The sequence below is a fragment of the Tachypleus tridentatus genome, chromosome 7 (assembly GCF_004210375.1).
Source record: "Tachypleus tridentatus isolate NWPU-2018 chromosome 7, ASM421037v1, whole genome shotgun sequence".
NCBI lineage: Eukaryota > Metazoa > Arthropoda > Merostomata > Xiphosura > Limulidae > Tachypleus > Tachypleus tridentatus.
The window spans coordinates 153,989,982-154,011,266 of NC_134831.1; the positions used below are offsets into that span (position 1 = coordinate 153,989,982).

At 30.7% G+C, this 21,285-nt stretch overlaps 1 protein-coding gene across 1 annotated transcript in view; it reads right to left on the reverse strand.

Moving 5' to 3' along the window:
• Window positions 1-16,092, reverse strand: part of LOC143256940 (uncharacterized) — a 42,489-nt gene extending 26,397 nt beyond the window's left edge. Inside the window, exons 1-2 of the mRNA XM_076514850.1 lie at window positions 15,917-16,092; window positions 12,620-12,742 (exon numbers count right to left, since the gene is read on the reverse strand). The gene's annotated coding sequence lies outside the window, so the exon portion shown is untranslated. The remainder of the gene's footprint in view (window positions 1-12,619; window positions 12,743-15,916) is intronic.
• Between the last annotated feature and the right edge of the window lie 5,193 nt (window positions 16,093-21,285).

Sequence of the window (21,285 nt, forward strand, 5' to 3'; positions counted from 1 at the left end):
TTGTCCATATTACTATGCATTATAGTAATTTTAAAATATGCAATTTTAGTGATAAAAACAACAGTGAATCCTCAATAGTTTTGGCTGTAATTACATCTCAAATCGATTAAGAGATAAAGCTATGAGCTGAAACTTTGTATACTAAAATAAAATCAACTATTATGCCACAGTTAAAAATACTATTTGCAGAGAGTTCATAGTGTGAAAGACTAATCATGAATATTGATGTGACTTATTTTTCCAAAGTGTTAATGTTTGTTAGTTGATGATTATAATTAGAAACAAAGTTTTTGAAAACAGTTTTGACAGATGGATGAAGGTTAGTGGAAAGAATGAGCCAGCTTCAAAAACTTCATATTTTTTTACAAATTTACTTAATTTGCTTTAGTGTACTACATGAAATACAACTGACCTGAGCTGATTAATTTTTTCCTCCTAAAACTGATATGCATGTAGACAAAATTTCATTACTGAGATTTTCCAATTTTGATAAGATCTTTATAATAACTAGATGGTCTAAAGAGTTTTAAATAAAAACTTGTTTTGTCCAGCATTAGTACATACAATCATTTACTAAGCTTATTTTGAAAATGATTTTGTTCAAATACTGTCAGAGATGCTTTTGAGTTTGTTGGCATGCTAATATTTGTAAGTTGGTATCACAGACAAGTCAGTATTTATGAATCAAAGAAATTTATTATAGTGTCAATGAAGTATGTGATAAACTTACAAGCATCCCTCCTGACTTGTCACAATAAATACCAAAATTTTTCAGATATGAAACAGAATGAACACAGTATATTACTCACTGATTCCTATATTTTGGCATAAGCTGAAGTGTGCATGATGATACTCTCAACATTTGATCTCTACTTACTAACATCTTTTTTGATAGACTAAAATCACTTCTACAGAAATTTATATGCTACAAACTTGTTCAAGGTGTTTCATTCACATTAAAATTAATTTCTTTGAGTTGCTATATGTACACGTGTTATAAAGAAAATTATTAACTATGCATTCTTGACCAAATATTTCTAGTAAGTTCATAAAATTTTCAATACACCCCATTCATTATCCTTCACTGACAATGAGGGTCTTTAATCAATACAACATTTTTCTCTTAATACCAGAATTCATTAGACTAGTATAGTTACAATGTGCAGTCACAGCTGAATATCTCTTTATGCCAGTCACTTAACAAGTCTTAATATACCAAATATTTCAGAATGTAGAATGTTATTTTAAAATAATATATCCAAGCAATATTACACAACAGTAATGTTAACAATCACATCATTGTTTACCGAACTAGTACTTAGTTTAATACTAAATATACAAAAGTACCTTCATACACTTTATCCACTACATCTGATTTCATAAACTGATATATATTTTTCATATAAAGCTTTCTATTTTGTCGTCCAGCCAGCTTGATGAATACTAGTATTGTAGAAAGTCCTTGTTGACTGAATCATACAATAAAAGTGACTACTTGGAATATTACTCTAAACATTTCTTGGGGGTAGGGATTTGCTTTGGGGGTATTAAAACTGATATAATTTCAATAACTATCAGTCTTATTTTGTTGTAATATCACACATAATAGTGTTAAATATCATGTTGCACTGGCTGTTGCCTTATTTGATGTTTAATATTCAAAGGCAAGAAAAGTTGAATGGAATACATGTGTGCCCTGATCTAGCTCTTTGTTTTGTAAATTTGTTTTTGAATTTTATGGATTCATAACATCAAAAAAATTTAAAAATTAAATTTGAAATGGTAATTATTTAAGTATATGTAATTTACAATTTAAATTCCAATGAGGCCAAACGTTTTTATGTTCAGATTTAAAATTAAGATGGCACAATACTGTTGTTTATCAAAAATATTTTTCAAGCCTTCTGTTTTCAAAATTTTTTTAAGTTTAATTAGTTAACTATAAAAACCAAAATTTCAATTTTTGTGATTAGGTTCTTTCAGGAAATACTTATGTTTCTCATTACAGGATAATTATAAAGTTAACAGTGTATTGGGAATAGTCTGTAGGACAAACCATGAAAATGCAAGCAAAATATGTATTTGAATAATGAATCACTGGTTTCTGGAAATGAAATCAGGAAGCATTTAGTACATAAATACAGGTTGGAGTATAAACTATTAATTGGTGACTTGTAAAACACATAACATGATGTTAATTTCATAACAATAGATCATGTTGATGGACCTGTACTTTCAAAGTTACTGTAATAATGAGGCACATTCCAAGCATACAACAGCAAGATCAACAAAGAACATAAGTACACATATATGGCTAGCTGCTGATGCTTTAAGTTACTTATAAAACAACAGTCATTCATAAGAAAACTGATGACTATTGGATATGAAATTTTTCAAATAAGGACTTTCACTATATCCCAACAACCACTTAAGTAAGGAATCATATTAAGACTAGTTCCGGTGATATACAGAGATGTTATAAACTGAAATATTCAGCAAGATTGTTAGAGCAGACACTGAATAGTTTCTAGGGTGACATTTTAGGTGCTATTTCCACCAAACAGTGAAAAGTATTTCCCATGATTCACTATGCATGTATATAAAAATGTCTCCTATGTTACTTAGTTTACCCTGAAGTCTGTCCAAATACTTATACTGACTTTATAATCACCATGCAATTTTTTCCATAATAGTAAACTATTCACCCTTTTAATAGTTACAAGTTTCCCAAAAACTCTCACTACAGATACTTATGCTAAAAAAGATTTATTATGCAATTGCCTTTATATGATTAATACCTTTTTGTATTCTTTCTTATAAATAGGTAAATATGGTTCATAAGCAAAAGAAAAATTTGGTGCAGTTTCATTATTCATCAAACATAAAGCTCTTAAAAACTCAATTCTCCTATCCCTCTGAGAACAAGCTAGTAAACGAGCAATGTTTGGCTAAGGGTCATAATCCTAAAATACAGGTGACATCAGTATTATCATCAATTAGTTGTGATCATTAAAACTGACAAAGCTTCTCAGTTAATTTCCTTCTATTATGACAACTGCAGTCCCTCTTGTAAACAAGAGTTTCAACAACCAAAAGCAAAACTATAAGTACAAGGCAGAGAAAGTAGGAGTAACACTGTACATTCTGGACAGTAGAGCATTTCCTTTTATTTTCATGAGTGATGTTTTAGATGCTTAGAGATAGGAACTTTAGCAGATCTCTATTATTCTAGTACTTGTGGAGTTTGACACCTAACCCTGACAAGAACAGCTTCAAAATTGCTTAAAGGTTTGCATACATCTTTATCACCACAATTCCTAACATCAACCATGGAATCTGGTCATTTGTTTTTGTCAAAGCGTATCCTGGACAAGTTTGTCTTCCATGTTACAAGCTCTACTCACTTGAACTGCTACAGCTTCAAGCAGACCTTTCTGCTGCACTCCATCCTACAAAACAGAACCAAGTTAACCTAAAAGTGCTCATCTAGGGTTTTTTGTTTCAAAATTCTAAACTGTAGTTTCATTCTTGCTAGAAAAAAAAAACTTAGTTGTGACCCCTCTTTTGCACTGCCTCAGCCAGGCCAAAAGCTCTACTAACACATCCACGATGAATTTTTTTAATATAATCTGCTTGTAAGATGTTAGGAATATGTATTATGTCTTAGTCTTTTTATTTGTGCTCTAATATTTACATCTGTTTGTAAATTATCAAGATGCACAATAACCCCCTTCTGGTCCATGTTAACCAACTGCAGAGCTCTTCTCATGTACAAATTTAATCTTGTTCTCATGTCAGTGCTATTTCATTCAGCAAAACTCTTCAGCTCTCTCAAAACCTTAAGAAAAGTAGCAGTGCATCTAATACAGAAACTGCTGATCCCACTAAAAATTTAACATAGGCTTCTTTTCCAGTTTATCAAGTATTGTCAGTACCAGTCAGAAAACTGAATATTGGTATGAAACATTTGTTTCAAGGTTTATTAATACATGTGCCAGTAAAATTCATGATGTTAGAAAAGCACGTAGGTTTAAGAAGTCTCGAAAGAAATGAAACAGAAACCTTGTAACCCAAACCCTTTTGAAAGGTGGACCTTTCTTTTTCAGGAACAAACTTTAGTGGTGGTGTAATTGAAAGGGTGATACATATATATGTTTAGTGACATCATGAAGATCATCTGGTTTTCCAGCAAATGTTTATTCCTCCATGCACTATTGTTAGGGTCTCATTTCCAATACAAATGCAGCTGATGTGAAAAGGTTAGATATTTTAATTTAAAATGGCTAAAAATATATACATTTAAAACAGTACTTGGGTATTTAAGTCAATGGAAAGTTTATCAGCATACAATGCTACAATTACACAAAACTCAAACAACACTAAAATCCAGCATTTGATTTCTGACAGTAGACAGATAACCCATTGTATTGCTTTGACATAAACATTCAAATTTTGTCGTGAATATTTTAAAACATGACAGGCTGAAAATGTTGAAAGTTTGAAACATTAATAAGCTGTTTTTTCTTTAATGTTTATATTAATCATATTAAACCGTTAAATGACTTCAGCAAGAATATTCACAAATTATTGCATTATTTATCTATTTAATGGGTCTTTTGGTGCAACATCAGTGAGTCTTCAGATTTAAAACACACACATATGCATGCGTCATTTATTCATTAATTTCTTTTACCAACAAGTGAACTTTGAAGATGAAAAAACATGTATTGTCCTAATATATCATTTGACTTGTTACTTCTGTTACAGCAGGCTGGTTTTGCTGCATTCACAGCTCATCACGTCTGGGTGAAAAAGGGAAGCAAATAAAGTAGGCCTCATATAGTTGTGGAATATGAGCAGTTTGTTTGGCTTTATTGTATAATATTTTACTCATCAAATTATTGCATCATTAAAGATAATTTTACATTGTCTGTAGGAGCACTCATTGTAAATAACCAACCAAAAAAGTTGGTTAACTCATTTATGTTTTTCATAAAATAAATAAGGAACACATTTATTAGCAGAATTAAATGATTAATGAACTTTACTCTTCTGTGTGACTTGTGTTATTCCAGGCCCAGTAATCAATACTTTGGTATCCTGGTGACTAAAACTTCAGGAAAAATATATTTAAAAAACCTTTAAGGTCAACATGTACCCAATTTTAAGATTGTTTTCACTGATGTTGTTTTACTTCATTAGTTTTATTCTTTTTACTTAATGACAATTAACTGATTGCAGTTAACAAACAAGTAACTTGCAACAAAAAGGAAGCATGTAATAAAATATAATGTAGGTAGACTACACTGCTTTTGTTTCATGCGTCTCTTTCATAGTGTTTGAGTATCTATCAAAAGATATCTACCTTTCCTGTTTAAAATTTTTGAAATCTACATAATCACACAATTACAGACCCCAAGATTTTTAAATTCATATATGCAGTTCACAGTACCATATGACGTAAACATCTTAGTATTCAGTTTATAGATTCATTTTGTAAATTAGTTTATGAACAAAGCTATGAATAACACAATGTAACAGTTACTGTATATTTTGTTCTCAAATTCTGTTAGACTTTAAAAGTTCATAAACTGAAAAAGAGAAAGAAGGAACAAGGAATGTAGCCAGAAACACAAGCTGCGTGAATGTCAATTCATATAATTACTTCTCAAATGGAAATAAATTTGATTGTGGTAAGATTGTCCTCACAGTATTCATGTACGCTGCATATTGTATGTAATGTTTTCATACAAAAGCTAAGTATCGGTTGCTGAATGCCAAGTTGAAACACAATCCAGGACAAAATCAGGTTCGCACATGGAATAAATTCTGTTAATTTTTGAGAAAAGTTTGTAATAAAAGTTGAACACATTTAAAACAAAAGCCAGTCACTTTTCTCTAGTGGAACATTTTATCTACCATATATTAAAGCTCCCCAAAGAATCAAAACATGTCTTTTATTTTTTTCTCCCTTTCTTTGCTTTTTACTAACATTTCCGATGGACTGGCACACTCTCCATATAAAGTATGTCGTCATTCTCATCCACTTGTGCTACTTGAAACTGGAGATAAAAACCACAGGCCCTTTGTCTTACAAGTAACAGCATGGATTTAACCCTTCTCTTCTTAGCACCACCAAAACAATCATAGAACCAAGGCTGGAAAGAAGAATTTTTGTTTCTCCAACTGTTCTTGTTCACATTAAACATGTAATGTTTACACGTGAATAATAAATTTGGTTGAAATTTTTTCTGCAAAAGTTGTTACTGTCCAATGGAAGAAAAAAATAAATGTGGGGTATTTATTTAGAAATTGGTGAGCAAACTAATAATTATAGTTTAAACCACTCTGAGTCAGATTTTAGTTATATGCACAATATCTTCGTTTTAATAAGTCATAAGAGAATGGCTTTACAAGAGTAACTCTACAGGCCAAGAGTATCCTAAAATTTACTAATATGATTAAATTACTTCAGTAAAGATAATTAGGAGGTCAACAGTATAAACTAAAATAATAAAAATATGATTCTAATTTCCTTCACTGCATGTTAATATGGTAAAAATCAGAGGAAATACTATATCATGAAGCTTACATAAAATGTAGAACTTTCGACTGGTAATTATAAAAACCATAAGAGCAGAGAAAACCACTGCTCAAAGTAGGTCCACCATAAAGTCTTTTGCAAACATAGCATCTTTATCACTACTGTCAATTCATACTGGACAATATGTTGGAGTGCTTTAACACAGTAAAAACTATCAAATATCATTTGCATTAACAAACAAATTAAAATGTGTAAAACTGAAGTTATGCATACTTTTATCGTAGTAGATGATTGCACCATTAAATGATTGAAAACGACAGAAAAATTTCATTTTTTCTGTCTTCATACAGAAAAACTGCTAATATAAGCATTTAACTTTTTTGTTTTACATTGATTTATGTTAAACCTATACAGTAAACTGACTTGTGTTATATTACTTCATGAAAACCTGTTTCTTTGTTTTCATTTATTAAATATTTTACAGTGCATCTCCAATATCAATTCAAATTACACCAAATGTAGCTTGAAAATTTTTTTCTGCTGAACAATGTTAAGTGAAAAAAATTAAGAATTTGTGAATCCTCCCCTGTAACACTTTGCAATTTTTCTGTTTCTAAACATCTCAATAAGAGTTTAAGAGCACTGAGAATACAATAGATAATGTATATTTGAAACAATGCAATGAAACATTTTTAGGGTAAACGTGGCATAACTTTGTAGATAGTCAACATTTGTTATATGCATATAAAACAAACATTTGTAACTTTGCAAACAGGTACAATGTTCCATTGTTGTGAAACTTGACACTATCACACCCACACTAAAATATCGTGTATATAGATAACGCTTTTCCCAGTATATTGTTTCAGGTGTTTCCTAAATTCTTTGATATTTTAAAAAGAAAAGATTTATATATACCTATCCTCTTTGTAGAGTAACATTCATCAAGTCACATTACTATCCTTGTTTCAACAGAAGTCAGTACTACTAAGATTGGACATTATTTGTTTAATTACTCATTTCTAGTGTACTCTATCTTCCCCAGTATGACAGCTATGATTTAAGTGAGGTTAATATTGTTTAAACGTTCATTTGTCATTTTGCAAATGGGTTACATGACACTGATAATTTGAAGCCCCATAGATCATTCTCAACCTTTTTATATTAGTACGGTAACACCCTCAATGTTTCTTTATATTCTTTGGTCTAACCTTGTAAAGATATATACACACCTCTTTGTAAATAGGTGCTTGTTGAATAAAATATTTACTTTACATCCATAACATTAAGACACACATCATACCTTCTGCCATGTGTATACATTTTATATTTTTGTATTTTTCACTAATTTGTAAACAAACTCACATTTTAATATCTTAAGAGATGCAATTTACACATTCAGCAGGCAAAGTTTTGATGACTCAAGTTCAAATTAGAAGAAAAGAAAGAGGGAAGTGAAATGAATTGCAACTGCATTAAAAAAAACAAATATACGTTCTGACACACACAAGTGTTTGGTGTCTTGACATACAGATAGTTGTTTAATCCTTTAATGATGAGGCCAGATGCTGTTTAAGAAGACTGCTCCAACTACAAACTGGTTAGCTTGTTTAAATGCCCTGTAGCAAGCCTGTCATGGATCAAGTTCCACATTAAAAGAGCTGCCACATCAGTCCACTCTTCGTTTCAAAATATGTCCAGTTAGACAACCGAAAGCAGTAGCATAGAAACAACTAAGAGTGTCTTTGTAATTTTAAGATACCCTGTTGTTGTGGTATGCAGTTTTGTTTCTAACAAAACAAGCTTTTCATGCATACACTGAGGTGAGCAATTTAGGTCAAGAACTACATGAAAAACTATGTTCAGTTTGGTTATCAAGTGCTTCAGAAGCATACAAACCCCTATGTTTAAAATAAATAGGCTGATCTCCTGTATACAGAATTAAATTAGAATCTGTCTCGTAGAACATTAAATAAAAATTCTGATTTTAGTTTTCTTATGCAAGGTATGCTTTGAAGTCAGTTCGAATCATATGATTTGGAAAAAAAAAATTTTTAACTGTGTATTACATTTTGAGAAACAGGAACTTCAAAAAACATCTTAGGCCATTTTGTAGATTAGTTTTGATTGGTTTACATAATATTTCTCGATTTCTACATTTCACTCGATAAAATGCATAGTAAATGATTGGATGATTACATCTTACATTTCTCTTATTAATTCTTAAAAGCTGTTACAATTCATATTTCGCAAACAAGTTTCCTTGCTAAAAGAGAAAAATCAAAATGCTAAGTAGCTCCCACCAAAGTCAGGATACTATTGCTGATTTACATTACTAAACTAAACGTAGCACAAGCAGCTCTTGATCATGGAGAATAAAATGGCATGGGCAACTGCTGTTAAAGAATTAGTTGAAAAATTAGCTGTTTAATAAATGTTATAGTCTAGTGATATATTCCCAAGATAAAAATTAACAGCATGTTACTGATACCACTGTACTGTTTGAACCAAATAATCACATATTTAAAACAAGATGTATGAATATACAACCCCTCCAAGTTAACTTCAAACATCTTGTATTCAATCAAAGCTTGAAATATCTTTTAAACAGTCTGTAGTTGATTTAAAATACTATCAAACCTAATCAGAAGGCAATTCTTATAATGTAAAGATAAAAGATATGTTAATACTAACATGTCTTTGTCCAAAAGCTCTTTTATGATGTGGTTATATACAACTGGAAGTTAAGCTGCTGCTGTGAAGGTGCTCATTCAGTAATAATAATTATCAATGGTATATTTTAATACCAAAAAACATTCTTCATGACTGGCTATAGAATTATCATTGTGAAAAGGTAGTGTTGTTTTTCTGCAGAAATGTCAAATTGAATTATATAAAAAGAAAGACTTAACATTATATAACCACTAGTAAACCAGAAACAAATATTCTGTGACTTTTGCCAATAGAGAAGAAACCAAAACTCTGAGTGACAAGCTTCCCCATCAATAAATAATGTGATGAAAATGTTTGTATTTCAAAATAACAAAAAATGAATTTGCATAAATCCACACACAAATGTTAAATCCAATTACTGCAGCTTGCAGGAAAAAAACAATCCTAAATATTAGGTTGAGGAATAATTCGTGAGCATTTTTAAATAATTTCATTCAAGCATTACATGCAAGACTATACAATACTTCAATGCATGAACACATTACACCCAAAACATTTATTATGATACTTTATTTCATGTAATACCTAGGTATATAGTATGCATTGTTTTAAACGAAATTGCAAGAAATTAAATGCGAAAAGCAGATGGTGTCGTAAATGCTTGATTTTGTCCACTTGACATTCCATTTAATAAGCTGAAAATGAAAGCAAAAATTAAAGACATATGAAAATCAAACACACCATCTTTTAAAGCAAAAATTATCTACCAAATGACATGAAATATTTTGCAAAAGTGTTTCATTTATGAATATATTTTGTTAATTTGAAAAATGCTCACAAATTATTCCTCAACCCAATATAAAGAATTGATGTTTAAGAGACTCCAGTTTCAGGAGAAAATATTTATAGTACAATGGTATGCCAGACTACCTTGATAAAATACATGTTAGTTTAAATATTTATGTACTTATACATTTGAGCAATAAATTTTTATTTTCTTTATCTTGAACCATGAATAATTCACATGATAATCAAAATGGCAAATTCAAGTCACTGACCTAGATTACAGTAGTGATAAGTTACATTAACTGATGTCACAGATAAAAAAACAGCAGTTAGTATGTGCAAGTTGAGACAAAATTATGAAATTTTTTAATTGCAGCAGCTTCCTGTTCTGTCCTTTAATTTAGATAGATCCAAACTGATTGTCAGATGCTCTACAGTTTGGTGCCAAATTCTAGGGAAGGCTGCCGTACAGTAAAATGTGACTGGAACATTTGCTCCTTCACGATTTTGATATAAACTTCTTCAGCCATACAGTATCCTTACCTAGCTGCTGGCATGCAAACTCTAGAGTATCAGTATAAGCAGTTCTTAGTGTCTTCACATACTCTTGTGAACACTGTGACACATTTGCCATAGGGAGATGACTCAAATATATTATTGCACAAATTACAAAATACATCCAGTACAACATGAAAATGTAATCAATTCATGTTGGTATATAACTCACTTATTTTTTTAATATTAACAAGAGAAAACTAAACTGTGTTGTTTAGGTTTGAATTAAAGATGCCTGTGATGACTTTGCCCAAAAAAACTATACTTTTGACATTGTAATAATCATCATTTAAAAGCTCTTGAATACTGTGTGAATAGTTCAATTACACATTTCTAAAATTTAAGAATTTCGTATTACAGTTTCGTAATTAAGTTATTCCTTTTAAACAAGATTTTACTTGCATTTATTACCAGTCATGGAGTTTTTTAATCCACATATTTTTGCAGAGCTCAGATTTTTTAAACCAGCCTTTATTTCCTTGTTTGTATTTAAAATAAAATGTTCCAATTTCTTTGATATCAATGAATTGTATATTTAAATGGAAACATTTGATGTAGTAAAAAGGGCACTTTTTCCATGTTAAATAACTTAATTAACTTGCAACGAGAATTATCTACCGAAACATTTATGCTATTTTAATCTGGTTTAAACAATAAGTGAAGCCTCTCCTCCAGAAGATTTAAAGTTGATATATACTTTGTAAAAAAGTGGTCAATTAGATTTCAATAAAAGTAGAAACCTATTATTACCAGATCAATCCTATTCAACAAATTTAACCCCTTTTAAGAAATTGTTTATGAAATTTGCAAATGTGTAAAATAACACATCTTCACAAGAATACTGCAGCATTAAACTCACAGGAAGGAGCTTCTGGGATTTGTTCTGAAGTGTAACAGCAGTTCAAGTTGAAAATCTTTAGACTGCAAGATATTTGCAAAGTATTGATTTGTTTATTGCATGTCCAGACTTACACTGTGTCCAATTCATAGATAAATACTGAACCTTAACATCATTTAATCTTCCATGACCAAGTCATTGGAATAGATCAAATGACCAAGGAGGAAATTACATAAAATATTGCAGTATACTCATAAGACATTTTAAATGCTAAGAGAAGAATGCAATTAAAGAAGAGTGCCACAGCCAGTTTAATTAAGTATAGTAATGTAAGAATTAGAAAATATGTGATATTGATACTAATAATTTCCGAGAAACTTCAGTTTCTTTTTCTGTGCTATTTGATATGTCGATTTTAAAAATTATGGAGAATCTGACCTTATGCAAAAGAATCACTTAATTCTAAGGTGATATTGTTGTCAATTCTACATTGTAGCTTCCTAAATTTTACTTAACAGGAACAAAACAAAAACTAGATGTGAAAGATTGTTTTTTTTTTTGTATTTTATAAGCTCCGTATAATACTTTCATATTTTCCCAAAATATCAATGCAATGAGTAAAGATCTTCCAACCCTCCATTTTTATTACTGTCCTTATTCTCCAGTTCCATAAATATTTAAATGTTGTAACTAGTGGTCAATCTGAAAAGGTTTTCTCCACCTCTGCAATTTGAATATTTAATGTGTTATATAGTAATCTGTACAAGTCCTAAAAATTTACTTGTTATACTTGTATATGAAAATAGTTGAATATACAAGTGTGAAGTTTGACAGTTTTCTTGTACAACCGAGGTGAAATGAAGTTTGCTTGACAACTATTTAAAACTCATTTGTGTTTTCACTACTTTATAGTCTTTGAGATGTTCACAAATGAAAACCAGAAAGACATGAAGTAAAATGTAATGCTAACACCAGTAGCTTAGCTGATTTTGTATTCTCCTTGAGAAATCCTTTACCCAAGTTTCTTGGACAAGTTGTACTCTTAAGATGCAACAGAAATGTGGAAATGCCCTTTCTCCAGAGTTGACTAGGTTTTACTCAAGATGTACAGTATTTTTATTAAACCTTTACAAAACAAAAGTTGAGATAGTAAATAGCAACACAAATGCGAGTAGATTCAAGAACAGACCGTTGCCTTTGTAAATAACCAAGCTTTTGTTTACCTTTGTTTTCAAAGAAAAAGTGGTCTCAAACACAGTTGAACTTTTTTCAATAGCTTCTTGTCTTGTATGATAAAAAATGTTCTTCTTGAAACTCCCTGCTTTCAGTCTTCTAAATTATTTTTCCTTTAGAGAGAGAAAGAGTTTTGCTTAGGATTGTTAACTGTCTTGCACTTCAAGACAGGATAAATGCAAGTCCCAAAATTAAGTAAACTATTGAAAGAAAACTGTTTTTGACCATTTTTCAAGCAATGAGCTTGTAAGGTAAGCCAATATTTAATCATATACATTTTCTAATGGACCCTTAAACAATGTGTTGAGTGATAACATCCATATTAAAACATTGAAAATAAAGTCACAAAGCAGCAGAATTTTTTTTTCAAAATTCCTGATGATTTAGGAAAAAACAAAACTATTTGCCTTTTTGAGAAAGATAAAATTAATAAATCAATAGGTGTACACAATGAATATCAGTGTGGTTCAATTTCTGACATAAGAAAAACTTGTAATTGTTAGAAAAAATGGGTATGTACGTCAAGAAAATTTCTGAATTAAGAAAAAACCTGCACTTGTTCAAAATGTGAAAATATATTAAAATTCTTACATCAAATATATGTACTAGTAAGTGTTTGATAAACCAAGCTTTTGGTTAACTTTTAATTCAAGAAAAACAGTGTAATGGTCTCTTCCATTTAACAATTACAAGACATTAAGTACTAAATATTTTGTACACTTATAATTTCCAAATGTTTTAAACATTTCAGTTGTAACTTCTCTACAGAAATAAAATCAAATACCAAGATGGCATTTTTTGTGTCCATATTTAATTAAGTATGGCTTGACTTACACAGGTAATATTAAAACACCAATTAGTGTACATAAAAGATTATCTGATGTCAAAAATAATCCACAGTTCATCTAGTGCAAGCCAACATCACTAAAGAATCTGAAGATCAGACACTATAAATGAAAGAAACTATATACAACAAAAGCCACAACTGGGTGTTTAAACGAAGTCCTACTAATATGCCAGCAACTCCATCTTATAACATATCAACAGCCAAAATAAACAACAAAAAAACACTTCTACCAGGAGGTAGAAAACCAAGGCAAGCAAAAATACAAATGAGGGCAAAAGGTCTATCTATTTGGTTATGTAATAAAACAGAAAATCTCACAGCATGAACAAGAAAAATCAGGTAAAGAAGGAAAAACAAAATACCCCCCAACCTTTCCATCAACAAGGGAGAACCAGACTAAGAGTGGACAAACAAAAGCCTCAAATTCTCACAAATCCACATAATTAGCTGAAAAAAAAGGAGTTTGATCCAAATCATACTTGTGAGAAGCTGATTTCATAAAGAAAGGTTTCATGAAACAGGATCAACATTCTCTCCAGATCAACAAAAAAGGCAATTTAAATACCTCAGGAGAAACATCAAGCTAAATGAATGTCTCCATCTTTCAAAATAAGGGCAGCCAAAACCAAAAAGGACTCCACCCCCACTGAAAACAAATTGTTTAAAGCAAACCCAAAAAGTTCTGAAACATTTACTGTTAATTATTTTAATTTAAAACTTTCAAACTGTTTTTGATTTATAACTTGTTTAACCTTTTCTATAATGTAACTTCATTAGATAATTATTTCAGAACAAAGATGAAGTCAATATGAAAGGAAACCAGATCAAAAAACAAAATATATGAAGCTGTTACAATCCAAATACAACTTTTACTTGACCATTTTCTTCTGAAGGTGGTTAAATTCCTGTAATAAGCTTTTATCAGCCTCAAGGGCAAATATAAGCATGGCAGGAACATGAAGTTAGTGTTAATAACTTTATTATAAAATAAAAAACAAGGTTTGTATAAAAATAAAGCTTTTGCTTTAAATTTGTTCATTAACTTCATTTACATATTTGTGTGTGTGTGTTCTGACTTACTCAGTTAAAATCACATAGACATAATACTGAACCTTATTATTTAACCTTTCAGAACCAATTCTTTTGAATAGATCAAATGACCAAGGAAGTAATTACAAAGGATACTCAACGCTTCCAATTATTTACCAGCATGCTTTCTTCATTTTAACAATGAAGTGAATATTTCAGTTCATTGAATAACATCAGAGAATCTAGTACCATACTTAAGTCTTGAAATATACATAGTAATGTTTGGTACTGTAAAGTTGTAGTTTGTTGTCTTGGGATTTATTGTTGTTTGTTATTCTAGGTGTGTGCGTGTACTTTTTCCATGGTTTGAGGAAATTTGATGTTGATGAAGTGTTTTATTTTGTTGATTTCATATTAATTTTATTGGGTGGACATAGTTTTGTATGTATTTATTTGGTTTCTTAATATGTTGAGTTTTTGTTTTGTTTCACATGCTAAGACCCAGGGAATGTATAATCCAGTATGGGTGAGTTTTTTGTGGATTTGTGTTTTGAATTGTGTATCAGTTTTAAAGATTTTGAAGTTAAGAAATGCTATTTGGTTAGTTTTTTCCTGTTTATAGGTGAACTTAACGTTGGGGTGTATTGAGTTAATGTGATTGAAAAAATGAAGATGTGTTCTGTAGATGTGAATCTAGCAATTGTATCATCAACATACCTGTACCGGTATAGTGGTGGGTGTAAGGCTGAATTGATCACTTGTGATTCAATGTGTCATAAAAGAAGTTTGTGGTTAAAAGGTTAATGTAATCCACTGACTTCATTTACTACAAATTTATTGTATGACTATGTTTATCACAAGAGTACATTAGATAGAATTTTAAAAACAAAGTTTGCAGTTTCTAAATTCTATTGACTATAAACAGGATCTTTCTATCACTTAGCAAATTATAAAACCAGTATACAGTAGAAGGCAAACATTTTATATTAACATAACAGTATTATCATCACATTATTAGAATCTAAATATAAACAAATTAAAAACTGAAGGCTAATTAACACAAACTTTCAGTCATTGTACTTTATGTAAGAACAAATTATTACTGATAAAGCTGGTTGTTCTAGCCGTAAAGCAGGTTACTCTCACTAGTCTAATAACCTTACTCTTATTCGATGTTACTGTTAACAATTTATAAAAAAAGAACGAGAGAAAGGCTATACAAAAGTTTCTGTTACCCAATTTAAGTTTAAATTATATTGCACTATCCAATAAGTTTTAAAAACATGTATTGATTTACTTACTAAGTTAGTAACAACTAACAATAAGTTTAGTAACCATATTAGCAAAATGTTTTAAGTGAAATCATCCACAAACATTTAACTTTCAATTTTGTACGACACTCAAGCCTTACCCTCAAAACTGTAGCTGCAAAATGTTCTGTTATGATGTAATAAACTTTTTATATAGTTGTTTATCCTAAATTAAGGCTTCGCGCTTTCTAAAATCAGACTATTTCTTCGCTAAATACCGGTCTAAATCCCTCCTCTTACAATGGCGTCAAATGAACAAAGACACTTCAATCTGCGCATGCGTGAAACCGCATTCCAGCACTGCAGTTCGGTTTAAACAAGCTAGAAAAAAGACCAAATGAGGAAACAGAAAACTTTCAATAATGTATTATATACTGCATTAAAAACATTTCATAAACAAAAAAGTCATAAAATTGACATAAAAATGCAGTAAAGGATATTTTTAATAACTAAAGTATATAACAAATATTTCAGTTTTAAAGAAACACTAATGGGAAAATAAAGTAATATATTATCGTTACTTTGGGTGGACATTTAATTATTTTTACGAGATAACTTGCTCCCCCAAGTGGTACAACGGTTTGTCTGCGGGCGTAAAACGCTAGAATCCGGTTTCGATACCTGTGTCGGTCAAAGCACAGGTAATCCATTATGTAGCTTTGTTCTTAATTACAAACATCAACCAGATAAGTTAGAAGAATGTGCTAACAAAAATAACGCCTTAACAATACGTATATACATGTGATTTGTCGCACTGAATGTAAACGTTAACACCTAATTCGAAATTCACAAATAAACTATAAAAGACTGGACACTTTTAATTTAGAAAAAGGTTTATAATGCTAAATATTGCCTATATGGAATCATATAATGAGACTAAGTTTAAGGAAAATAACTGCAGATTTAAAGAAATTATAATTAATAAGTGCTTATACTGTCTGAAACGAGAAATGTTCTGCAATAAGAGAGAATCTTAGAAGGTATTTTACAGGTTTTCAGTCCTTTTTTGGCCAGGTGGTTAGAGCGCTCGATTCGTAACCATAGGGTCATGGGTTCGAATGACCGTTGTACCAGACATGCTCACCCTTACAGCCATAGATGCGTTATAATGTTACTGTACAACCCACTATTCGTTGGTACAATAGTAGCCCAAGAGTTGGTGGCGGGTGGTGATGACTAGCTGCCTTCCCTCTAGTCTTACACTGTTAAATTAGAAATGACTTGTGCAGATAGCCCTCGCTTAGCTTTGCGCGAAATTAAAAAACAATCAGTTCTTTTGTAGACTTTTACGGTCTCTTGTCTCAGTTATTAGAAGATATTTCATACCCATTCTCAGTCTTTCACTCTTTTCAATATAAAGCTAAAAATGTATATGGTTTGGATTAGTTTGTTTTGAATTTCGCGCAAAGCTACACGAGGGCTATTTGCGATAGCCGTCACTAATTTTGCAGTGTAAGACTGGAGGAAAGACGGCTAGTCATCACCACCCACCGCCAGCTCTTGGGCTACTCTTTTACCAACGAATAGTGGAATTGTTGTGATTTCCAAGCACATGTATTTTGTTACTACATTATATATTTTTAGTTGGAATTAGCTAACGAAGTATATTATAAATTAAGAGGAATATATCATGTCAGGTTTATAAAATAAGAAAAAGTGCTGGATATACAAGACCTCAATTTAGGAGTATTATTACTTTATTTAGTGATTTAATATTTAATGATTATTTAGTTTTTATAACAAAAGTATTAAAAAAGAAATTAATTTAAAAGCGATAATTAGGACAGAATTGTACGTTTGTTTACGCAATTTAGTTGTTGTACTAGACTTTCCTAATATTGTTGTCACAGGTATAAATTACACTAGATTGACTAGATATTACTCTTTATCATTGAGGGGCATATACGTATGCATCCGCTATTGCTATGTGTTGAAGTTAGAACAAGCAGAAAATGTAAAATAGCTGAAAGTAACAGACGCTCGTTTAAGTTATGATCCGAAAGAAGAAAGGGAGCGTAACACTATGCCATCATCTGTTACACATACGTAACCAACAGTCAAAGGTGTTAGCTGTTAGATTTCACGAGTAAATAAAACATTTTAAAATCATATATTAAGTTACAGTGGGAGTCGTGGTCAAGGTGGCGACATTGAATTGGCGTGGATGTTTACACCTTGTTTAAAAGTATTTAAATATATGTATATGCGAGTCTTTTTTGGAAACCGTTTTACCTACACAGGTCGGCTTGACAGTTTGGCAGCTTTTAATTTGAAATGCTGACAATGTTAAGCTCTTATAAGCTGAAACAATCATCCTTGATATTCTAATGTTGCCTCCTGGCCAATCAGTATATACAGAGATGTCACCAAAACATAAACTGTGTACAGGCACAAGTTTTGTGTACATTCACTTATAATGCTATCATTAAATGTCAAGGTAGAAATTTATTAAATTTACTACTTCCCTTAATGGGTAAGAGAGAAAATTTGGGTTAATTTGTATGGATTAAGATAAATATAATCTGATCAGCAACGTTATGACTTAGCCTGGAAACATTTAAATATAGGCCTAATACTGTCAATAGATTCATTTTCAGAATAACATAAGATACTGAATTTTTGCAGACAGCCTCTTCCAACCGAACCCCTTTGTCAGTGCCATTAAGAAAAATAATCGATATGCAGAATAAGTGGCCCAAAATACTTTAATGCTTGAGCAACAAGAAAATCATCATTGATGCCACTGAAGGGTATATAAAAGAGTGATTATAATAGAGCAAGCTTAGTTTTATTATAATATATATGTATATGCCTTTCTATTCTGGTAGTACAGCGGTAAGTCTCCGGATTTACAATGCTAAAATCAGGGGGTTCGATTCCCCTTGGTAGGCTCAGTAGATAGCCCAATGTGGCTTTGCTACAAGAAAACACAACACACCTTTCTATTCTGTTACATTTAAATGTAATGTGTATAATACAGTTAAATGTTTTAGATTTATAAATGTTTTGCACATTGTCGGTTGTATATTTGCATGTTCAGATGAAAACAAAGTACCACAGAAATGTTTCTCACATTAAATAGCAGAATTTTTTGCTAGCACATAATTATAAAGCGTACATTTAATGGCAATAATTGTTGATTATGCTGTAGATAAATATATCCCTCTAGTGTTGTTGAAACTAATTTACTACAATGTACTGTATGTAATTGAAAAAAGCAGACATATGTCATTGATATTTCTGTACGTTATTAAACATGTTTTTAAGGTTTGTGAAATCACTTGTGACATACATTACCCACATGGCCGTTTTCTGGAAAAAAATCAGTATTTAGGAAAAATTTGATTTATATTTTAATCTTTTGATTTTTTATTGTAAATGCTGGTAGACTAAAATTATTATTGCACTATTGTAAATTTATACAAGTTGAAGAAGGACATTGTGGACTTTATTGAAGAAAAGATGATGGTAAAATCTACTGATCATGAAAATTTAGGTATATACAAGTTAGAGTAAGACACAAATGTACTTACACAAATTTTGGACGTATATTACATCATGCAGATTAGACAACAGCAAATTAAGAAATTGTTATTGAAAGGTGACACGTCTTATTTATTTTTAGTTATTTAATTATATAACTATAAAGTTGATCTATTTATAACTTACGGTTTTATTTACACATGAAAGATTATATTCTTTGTAATTTCCTAACTTGTCATATTTTTCTAAAGTAAACAACAGTTAAATATATGAGATTAAATATAAACACTATTTTCCTGCTTTAATATGCAAATGTCTTGCACCACAAGAGTGATATGTAATTTTCATATAAAATAAAATGTTTTGCATAATTAAATAATCTTGCATTGTTATGTAGACATAACAAAGTGAATCCAACTATGGAGAATGATATTTGGTCTTAATGGAAGAGTGATTTTGAGAGCTACTGCTCTAATTTTATCCTAAATATTTTGTTCTCACTAAAGAATAATAACATTAGAGAAATATCTTAAACTTAGTTTCACCAAGATGGTAAATTTTCAGTATCGTGAGTAATTCTTTATTTTTTTTTACATCAAAATATTGATTATGTACATGTGTTAAGTTGCAATAAAAATTGTAGCATTGTAGCATTTATCTGTTTATAGTTAAACACAAAGCTATAAAATGGGTTATCTGTGCTCCGCCGCCACAGGTATCAAGATTCGGTTTCTAGCGGTACAAGTCCACCGACATGCTGCTATGCTACTGTGGCTCATGAAAGCCTCAAAAGTAACAGAATGTTTGAAAACAGTAGGAAAAATTCAGGCTAAAATTAACCGTGCCCTCAATTTTTTATGCTTGTACACGGCATCATCTTCAAAAACTATTGGAGGTACATTGTTTATGAGGCTCTCAACGATCTTAGTGATTCTTCTCAGAAACCTTTAAAGAATTGGTTATCCAGTATATGTTATTTCGTCCTTTGTTACAATTTATATTTTTAATGTCATAATATATTAGCTAGAAGAAGCTGCTAGTCCAAATGATGACAATATGATAAAATTGCCAACAAGATAGGCCAAAACCATATAGAAAGTTGTGGAGTAGCATACTTGAAAGAAGGTTATACTTACAAGATAGTTACAATAGTGTAGAGTTTGCTTTGCAACATAAAGAAAGTGTGTTTTCGTGAAGTATTTGAATCTGTGTTAGCTTTCGCGTGTATTGAGTTACTTTATACAAACATATTTATCTTAAATCTGTCCTAGTATTGTTAAAAAGGTTTAAACACCATTTGTAACGTAGGCTTACAACATTTTTTGACAATGAAGAAGTGTTCGAGCTTGTAGAAACGTTAATGGAAGAAAGAAACTAATTTATTTTTGTCCTTTAGACTACGTGCTGAATTATATTTATCAGATATTTTTTAAAACTCCCCAGTAAAAGAGGAAGGTTACAAAAATATATCACGTGCATAAGCGTTCGCAAATGACACTTGCTCTCCTGCATTATTAAATTTACATTTTCTTAGTTACAACTTTGATATTATTTTGTCCTCTTGCCTCCCTCTGTTATATACCCTGCAGAGATACCCACGACTGTATATTAGAAAAGAAAACATCACCATGAGTTTTGATAAAAACCAGAGTTATACAGCATTGGACAACCTTACCAGGTAAAATAAAAGGTTTCTGTCCCCAGTGATCGCAGATCCATTTAATTCACATAATAACTACCGATTTAGGCATAAAAACAATGTAAGCCAAAGATGTAATCTACGTAATGAAAACCGGCTATAATTCGTCACATTATTCAAGTTATTTATAGTATAAAAATCTAAGTAGCATTTTAACCAAAATTATATTAAGGAAGGAATAGTGTTATTATAAAATACATACATAAAATACATATTTAGGCATAAAAACAATGTAAGCCAAAGATGTAATCTACGTAATGAAAAGCGGCTATAATTCGTCACATTATT